The 9,424-nt window shown below is 21.9% G+C and overlaps 1 non-coding gene across 1 annotated transcript; it reads right to left on the minus strand.

Annotated features, from left to right (window-relative positions):
- Positions 1 to 6,145: 6,145 nt before the first annotated feature.
- Positions 6,146 to 6,218, minus strand: TRNAA-CGC. The gene has a single exon. It is a non-coding gene; the product is annotated as a tRNA-Ala (tRNA).
- Positions 6,219 to 9,424: the final 3,206 nt, after the last annotated feature.

A 9,424-nucleotide genomic window follows, 5' to 3' on the forward strand; every position in this document is an offset into this window, starting at 1 on the left:
CAATAAACAGCTTTTGGTATTGAGCTAGTTGATAAAAAAAAAAAATTAATTATTTAAATATCTCAAAAAAATTGAGTTATCATTGATAAAATATAGCTATTAGATTTAGGCCCACCTACAAAATCTTAAATTTTTTACTACTTCTTCCTCTGATTTATAATTTTTATTTTTTTATTATTTTAAAATTATTACTCAATTTATTTTTTATATTTGATGATGTAATGTCATCTGAGTCATGAGTCCACACTAGTGAATATTTTTCCGTTTTGGCTCAAAACCGCACGATTTTGCTTAAAACGCGTTCATTGAGGTTTCAAGGGCAGAAAATTATAAAATTTTCTCCCTTTCAACCTCTTTCCGATATGGGATACCTATGATCCATTTGCGTAGGGTTTTTTCTCCCTCATACAGGCCTGATCGTGCTCGCTCAACGCACCATACTTATGAGGACCAGGGTTACTTCCTATAGACGGCGCCATTTGATAAATCTTTTTTTCTCTGGACTCCCTGATGAGTCTGATTTTCTTTTTTGTCCATCATATGGGATCAGATTATTTTCCTATAGACGGCGTCATTTGATGACGTTTAAAATTATAATTATTATTTCTAAATTATTACTTGCAGATCAAAATTAACTATTGAGACTTAACCGATAATATAGTTATAATAATGGTTAAATGTTTTAGTATTTAATAAGTGTTTAGAATATAATTAGTTAAATATTATAAAAATAATTTTTTATAATTTATTTTTTAAATTATTAAATATTAATATTTTAATTAAATTAAAATACTAAATACTATTTTTAAAATTAGTACTTAAATTAATACTATAATCAATAGCGTGATTAAAAAAATTAATATTCTTTATTTTCATATTCATGAAAAATTTAAAATATGGCTTATTCAATTTATCTTTACCGCCGAGCGATATTAAAATTTCAGTAATTTAAAATATAATGCCAAAGAAAGTAAAATTATAGATTTTTTTTAATTTTTTTTATTTATTAAATAAATTATATTTTTTACTATATTATTAAATAAATTATTATTTTCATCTGAGTTTGATTTACAAAACCAATTGATAAAAGGAAATGTTTTTTATTAGAAAAAGAAAAAGAAAAAAAAGGACAGGCTTGCCTGAGATAGAGTGCACCTACCTACACATGTCTTCTCATTACAGACATCGAAAGAAAATATGAATACGGCAATATGTTAGCTAGGCTTGTCCCCTATAGCACTGTCGTTTGGAAGTCAAAAACTCATTTTTTAACAAATTTTTACTTTTATATATTATTTAATCAAATTAACAGCAAATTAATCTAATTTTAAATATTTTTAATGTTTTATCATTAGTATATTTAAAAAATAATTTCCTGAATGAAAGTTTCTGACGATAATATTTAACAAATCATAATAATCCAAATTAATTTTCGAGAATATAAAAATGAGGAATTATTTTTTTTATTAATTAAATAAAATATATTTCTAGGATCTTATACTCATTTTTCTATTAATTATTTTAAAAAGTTGTTATTAATTTCAATCTATTTTTCTCATCTAAAATATGACGTCACCTCTAAATGTAATATTAATTTATTTTTTAAAGTCATCTATTTGAGAAACAGTGAATCTTACTATAATAATAACAATAACAATAAAAATATATTACGCTAAAAAAATTAACTTTTCAATAGCATAAAATTCTACATATATAATAATTTATTATATATAATAATTCATTACAAAAAAATATTTTATAAAAAAATATTTTTTATATTTTTTAATGTTTAGAGTATTTAAAAAATTTAATTAAAAAATATTTTTAATAAAAAATAAATTATTTTAAAGGAAATAACTTCCTTAAATCCTTGAGATTTTTATCAAGAAGTTTATATATAAATTAATTAATAAATTTTACTTTTAAAATTAAAATCAAATAATAAAAATAAATTATTTTAACTGAAAAATATTTTTTAAATATAAATTATTTTTTATAAATAAACAAAATTTTAATATAATTTCTTTTTAAAAAAAACTAATAAATATAGTCATAACCATTAAATTTAAGTTAAAATTATGATAATTTAAATTTTATTTTTTTACAGAAAATATTTTAAAAAAAATTATTTTTTATATTTTTTATATTTTTTAATATTTAGAGTAATCAGAAAATATAATTAATAAATTTTTTTTTCATTTAAAAATAAATAAAAAATATTTTTTAATAAAAAATAAGTAATTTTAAATAAAATAATTTTTTCTTTTAAAAATAAAATGTCATTTTCTGCATGTCTTGATATCTTCATTAAAATTTTTATATATAAATTTTACTTTTTAAATTAAAATTAAATAATAGAAAATAAATTACTTTATAAAAAAATATTTTCTGCAAAATATATTTTTAAAAAATGTATTTTTTAAATATAATTTATTTTTTATAAATAAACGGAGAGTTAATAAAAGCTTAACGTTATATGTAAAATTCATAATTAGCATTTTAGATTTTTATGTAAAATTTATTTTTAAATTAAGTGTGTATTATAAATATATAATAAAAATATATTTTTTAAAAATTTATTATAATATAAAAATTCATTAATTAATTTTTTGATATTATAAGATTTTAAAAATTTTATCAATTAATATTTTATTAATTTTAACAGTTATTTATCCACCATTAAAATCTGAAAAATTTAATTAATTTTTATTTTTATAAAATTAAAAACTAATTAATAAATTCTTTTACATTAAAAAAGTAAAAAATAAAATACTTAATATAAATTATCGAATGGCTGATAATAAAGTTTTTAATACTTCAAAATGTTTTTAATATATTTTTAAACTTGAAAAAATAAATATTAAGTTTCTTTATATTATTAAATAATAAATTACGTATACTTTTTGGTGAATGCAGTTGCCGAAGGGGATGAGAAAAAGCAACCAACACACGTAGCACTGTGTGATTTGCTAGCAATTCGGTGCCTTAATTAGCTGAAGTCATTGCCTAAACTCTTGATAAAGCATCCAATTTTTTTAAAAAAAAAATTAAAAAAATTCATTGTGATTGAAGTTGATGGGTTTGCACTGCAGAGAAGAGGACAAATGGGACCCACCTGATTTTCTGTAGGGACGACGTCGTCGCCTCTCTCTTTTGCTTGGGGCAGTTATTACATAAACTCGAAAATTCAATAGTAGAATTTTAGATAAATTTAAATTAAATAGAATTATATATGTTATTATAATATAAAAAATAAAATAAATAGTTATGGTTAGGGGAATGAAACTGCAACTTGGCTGAGTTGATAATGTTATGCACCTTTAACGGCACGTGACATCACATGTGATAATGCCTACCCATACAGATGAAAATGTGATTTGTAATTTAAAATTATATATTTAAAAAAATATTTATAAATAAATATAGATAATTTTTAATCTAAATAAAAAACTATTTAAATTATTATAATTAGATAATGGTGTTTTAAAAAATTGAATAAAAATTTTCGATGGTGTAGTAATCGTATGCATTCATGTTGAGATTAATTACGACTTATATTTAAATTATTAAATTATAAAAAAAAATAAAAATAAAAAAGATAGAGAAGAAGTTCAAAGAGTGGATCCTAATCATCGATCTTATCTTTGGTTTAATATTCTTTTAAAACACTTAAATTTTATTTTATTATTTTCATTAAGTTCCAAAAGACTCGTGCAATCACTGCTTTTGACCTTTGACCGAAAGGCCACGTGCACAGCATCTTTTTTCCTAATTCAAAATTCCCCTCGGTGATTTTATTTTCGGCAGCTCACGTGCATTCTCTGCTCCCGACATATATTAACATAATAATAATGTCTACTTATGTTCCCCCTCTTTCTTTCTCTTCTCCTCTTTATTATTACTTCATTATCCTCCTATTCCTTCTCCTTTAATTTTTTCTTTTCACTATTATTTAAAATTTATGCCACCATTCATCAGTAAAACCTTATTTTTGTAATTCCTAATATTTTCCTAGGAAAATGACAATTCAATTAAGCAATAATTTTTCCTTAGAAAGCAAACAAATTGATTACCTCAATAAACTATTTTTCCTTTTTAATGATCATTAAATTTATTGTTTCCCATAAATTTGACTTGCCAAGAATATTATTTTGAGAGATTTATTATTTAATATATGAATATTATTATTATTAATAAATTAATTTTTATATTTTTAAAATTTTATTAAAGTGTAATTTTTCTTTAATAAAATAATTTTTTCATTCTCTTTTTCATTAAAAATGAATAAAGAATGAGAGAAAAATTTTTAAAATATAATTTTACTCTCAAATAAAACTCTTTATTTAATTCTTAAATATTATTATTATTAGTAAATCAATCTCTACATTTTTAGAAATTTATTAAAATATTTTTATATTTTCTCATATCTATTAAAATATTCGTATCATTTCTTTCTATTAATGAAATAGTTCCTCATTCTCTGCAAAAAAAAAAGAAAAAGATGACAAGAATAAAGGAAAAGAAGAAGAAAAAGAAGAAAAAAGAAGAAGAAAAAAAAAATGAAAAGAAGAAAATGATGAAGTAGAAGAACCTCTTTAAAGAATAAGAATCAAAGAAAAAGAAAGAGGAGGATTTCTTGTTATATTTTTAACGGCAGAAATAGATAGAAAAATTATTTTATTGACGGAAAGAAAAAATAAGAACGTTTTAATAAGTTTTTGAAAATGTAAAAACTAATAATGATAATATTTAAGAACTAAATTATTAATCACTCTGTTATTTTTTAGAACAAACCGTTAATTGAAGGTTAAATTATAATAATGACAATATATTAAGGTAATTGAAGTACAAGTACAGGTACTAGATTTAATATTTTTATTAAATCCCTAGACATATGCTTTGATCTTAAGTTTCAATTTTAATTTTTAATTATTAATTAATGGTAATATTTAGTCTAGCTTAATTAATATCAATATTATATTATGATATACATGCTTGTATTCTGTATTTTCTGCAGGCATTACTTGGATCTCAAGTTTCATACCACATCTAGTGAAAATTCAAACAGTCTGGACTTTTTCTTTTAAAAAAAATCTATAATATAGCATAATCCAAGTTGTTTCGCTAATATATAATCAAACTAATACGTTAATTTCAACGGCTATTTGAAAAAAATTTAATTTTTTTTTGTTATTTTATAATTTAATTTAAAATTATAAAAATTGATAAAGAATTGATTTGATTTTTTTTAAACTTCTAAATAAGAAAATTTAATAGCTTATTTAATTACTGTGTTTTAAGTTTTTGTGCACAACGGTCTAAAATTGAGAGTTCTACTATTTAAATTTTAATTGATTTAAGATTAATATGTGATGATGTGGGTCTGTAGTATATATAAAATTTTATTTATTTATGTTAAAAGATGGGTATTGTTCGGTTTGATTTAAAATTAAATTAAATAAAATAAATTGAAAATTATAATTTTAATATTTATAAAAATTAAATTAAAATAATTTTAAATAGAAATTAAATTAAATCGAATTAATTTAATTTAATTCGATTTATTTTGGTTAGTAAATTTTTTAATAGATTTTTATTTTTTATATTTTATTTTTAATATTTTAAATTTTAATTGAATATTTTAATTTTAATTATAATTTAATATTTTTATATTATTAAAAATCAATTCGATTTGATTTTTTTTATTAAAATTAAATCACACTGAAATCACTAAAATTTTTAAAATTAAAAATTAAATTGAAATACACTCACAGGTTTAATATAGTGGCACGTACATCTGAATAAATTTGAAAGATATTAAATTTTATTTTTTTAATTCTTAATTTTTATTTGAACAAAAAAAAATTGAAATGAATAATAAATCTAACAGAATTTCTGAATTAATTTAATTGAGTTAATTTTTTTAATTTAATACTGTTGATCTCCAATTTATGCCGAAGATTTACATAGATTTAGTATAGGTAATAAGAACCTAAAGAAAAAAGAAAGATAAAATCCAGCGGTAAGTGGGAAAAAGGCCCAACCCAAGAAAGGGAATGCAAGTAAGAGAGAGGTTTAGAAGTATTGGGCTTTTGCTTTGTTATGCAAAAAGAAAACAAGGCCGAACACAATTGTTCAAAATTAATGGAGGTGCGGGGAATCGAACCCCGTGCCTCTCGCATGCGAAGCGAGCGCTCTACCATATGAGCTACACCCCCGTCGTTGATGAACAAGCTTTCCATAACTTATAGTAAAGTTGAGTTGGGTACAGATGCGGGACTTGATCGTGGAGAGTGATGGTATTTCCACAAGTCATACTATACTGCATGGAAGGCAGGCTCAATCACCTTTACTGTCTTTTTTTTTTTTTTCAGAAAAAATTTTCAGTTTTGTGTTATTGAGCAGATAAACTTTTCAGTTTAAAATTATAAAAATTTATGGATGGAAGATTAAACAACAAATTTTGAATTAGATATTGAAATTCAAAACGAGTAACTAAAGATAAAAATTTAAATTTAAATTAATTTTCTAATTAAACATCGGCCCTTCCACATAAACTCTTAACATGATTATAGAAAATTAATCTTTACATGATTATAATAGATTTATTTAATATAATTATAACGATTATTATTTTTATTATAATTAAATCATATATATATAGATGTAATATATAATTATAGCAATTATTATTTTTATTATAATTAGCTAATACTTATATATAGTGGCGGAGTCAGGAGCTTCCCTTTGGTAGGGCACCGGCTGCGCCGCTGCGGCACCACCGGCTGCGCCGCTGCGGCACCTTCATCCCCCTTCAAAGCATTTTTCCGATCGCCGGTACGGCACGTGCCCCTTGCCGTACCTTCCCTCCGCCCCTATATATATATATATATATATATAAAATATCTATATAAAATATATAAAATAAAAATATATAATTTTTCATTATTATTTATACTCTTCTTCTAATAAAAGCCATAAATGACAATAAAGGAAATCCCTCTTAACACATCTAGCAAGAGTCATGAAGCATATTGAAAACCTGAGTAGAGGTGGAGAGTAGGAGTGAACATTCGTTCAGTTCGATTTTGAATCGAATTGAATTGAATAAATTGAAAACTGAAATTTTAGTGTTTATGAAAATCGAACCGAATCGATTTTGATAAAAAATCGAATTGGTCTGATTTGATTTAGTTTGATGGGTTTCAATTTTTAATAATTTTTTTTATTTTTTACACTTTATTTTAAGTATTTTAAAATTTAATTAAAATATTTTAATTTTAATATAATTTAATTTCTCTATATTATTGAAAAAATATATTATTATCATTAATCGGTTCAGTTCGATTTTTTTGATTTTTTTTTTTATCAAAATCGAATCGAACTGAAATAATCAAAATTTCTGAAATTAAAAACCGAACTGAACTGAAATATATAAAAAACCGAACTAAATTTTCAATTCGATTCAATTCGATCGATTTTTTCGATTAAAACCGAATACTGCTCACTCCGAGTGGAGTGGATAAGCATGTCGACCTTATGGATTATTTGTAATCCAACAAGCTATTACCAAAATTTATGGTGCTTCCTACCCATCAAATTTCCACAAAGAATATAATATGAAGAAAAGGGAAGGGAGACCCATAGCTACATATGAGAAAATATGATCTTTCCTTACCTTAAAAGTAGGACTATCAAAATAGGCTTGATTCGATCTTTCTGTCAATCATGTGAATTCAATTTCAAAATGTATTGAGAAAAAAAAATTTTTAAAAATAAAATTTTAATATTTAGACTATAAAACTGTAGTATGAATATAGATATATTATATTTTTAAAATTAGATTAAAATTAAAAAAAAATTAATTAAGCTCATGATTATATATAAGTTTCATATTATACCAACCATAATTAATTAAAAAAAAACCTTAATCAACAAATAGATTTTAACTCTGAATTTTATATTTTATATTTTTTTATGTCAATCTAATTAGATATTATAATTATTTATCATTAATCATATATTAACAGAAATTAATATAAAAAATAATTAAAAAAATTATAATTATAACAATTTTCACACTTTAAAACTTTCAAATTAAAAGAAAAACAACTTAATTAAAACTGTCAAAATAACAAAATAAATTTATTAAAAACTATACAAAATAAAAAATATCTATCTATATCATCTTTCTCTAATCAACAACATTTAAAAATTTTATTTAAAAATTAATGCATATTTTCTATTTATTCTTTTATTATCATTTATATTTTAATGTTCATCTATAAAAAATAAAATAATATTGTTTCGATGTTTTTAAAATGAATAGTCATATAATCAGTCGCTCTTCTTCATCTTATCCCTACATTTTCTCAATTTGTTTTATTACGATATATAATGATATAGTAAAATATTTATTTTTAATATGATTTTATCGCTCAAATTAATTTATTAGTTAATTACGTAATTACATATATTTAATAAAAAAAGGAAATTTTATATTTATCTAAATTTAAATTTAATAGTAACTTTATTGGCAACCTTGGATTTAATTAAAATTGAACTTTCATCAACATAAAAAACAAGCCTAACGTTGAAAATTTAGCCATGCTAGCTATTTGAGTTGCATCAAATTAATTTTCTTGTAAATGTAGCTAAATTAATTTGTTAATCATGAGGCAATGCGTGTGTGCCACGTGACACGTGACACGCATTGTAAAGGTCAACCTGGATTATTATACAAACACATAAAGTCATGTAATTATTTTATAAGAGGATTAATCTGTCATTTAGTCAGATAATAAATACTCATCAAATTTAAAGAAAATTGCCGATTGAACCGACAACACGACTATTTGTCTGCCTCACAATATAAGTTTTAAAAATATCCTAACTTGTTTATTTTAAATTTAGAAAAAAAAACCTAGAAATTAACTTTTCATTTTAACGTTTATAACACCAAATTTTTAAACTGATTTATAATAAATATATTTATTGCTTTAAAAAAAATATATTTATAAACTAATTGTCACTATCTATCATTTATAAGTATTTATTATAATTGTTTAAAATTTTTAAAGAGATTTGAGATTTGTTCTAACATGACATTACTTTTGAAATCTCTGCTATTATTTTTAATGTATCTTTGTATAGATATATCTTTATTTTTATTTTCTAGTTAGTTCCGGTATTAGTATATATTTGGACCTGATTATGAAGTTTTTAAATAATAAATGACTGTAACGGCTATTTTTCATAACTTATATAAAAATATCTTTTTTGTACGGAATACTCATTTGTTCTCGACGCATTCAATAAAGTAATTATATTTCATTTTTTTCTCTGTCCTTTTTCTTCATATGGTATCAAAGCAGGTTATGGTTATTCTCTGCCCGCTTTAGATTTGATTTCTTTATCTCTCATC

Source organism: Manihot esculenta, chromosome 12, assembly GCF_001659605.2.
Source record: "Manihot esculenta cultivar AM560-2 chromosome 12, M.esculenta_v8, whole genome shotgun sequence".
Lineage (NCBI taxonomy): Eukaryota > Viridiplantae > Streptophyta > Magnoliopsida > Malpighiales > Euphorbiaceae > Manihot > Manihot esculenta.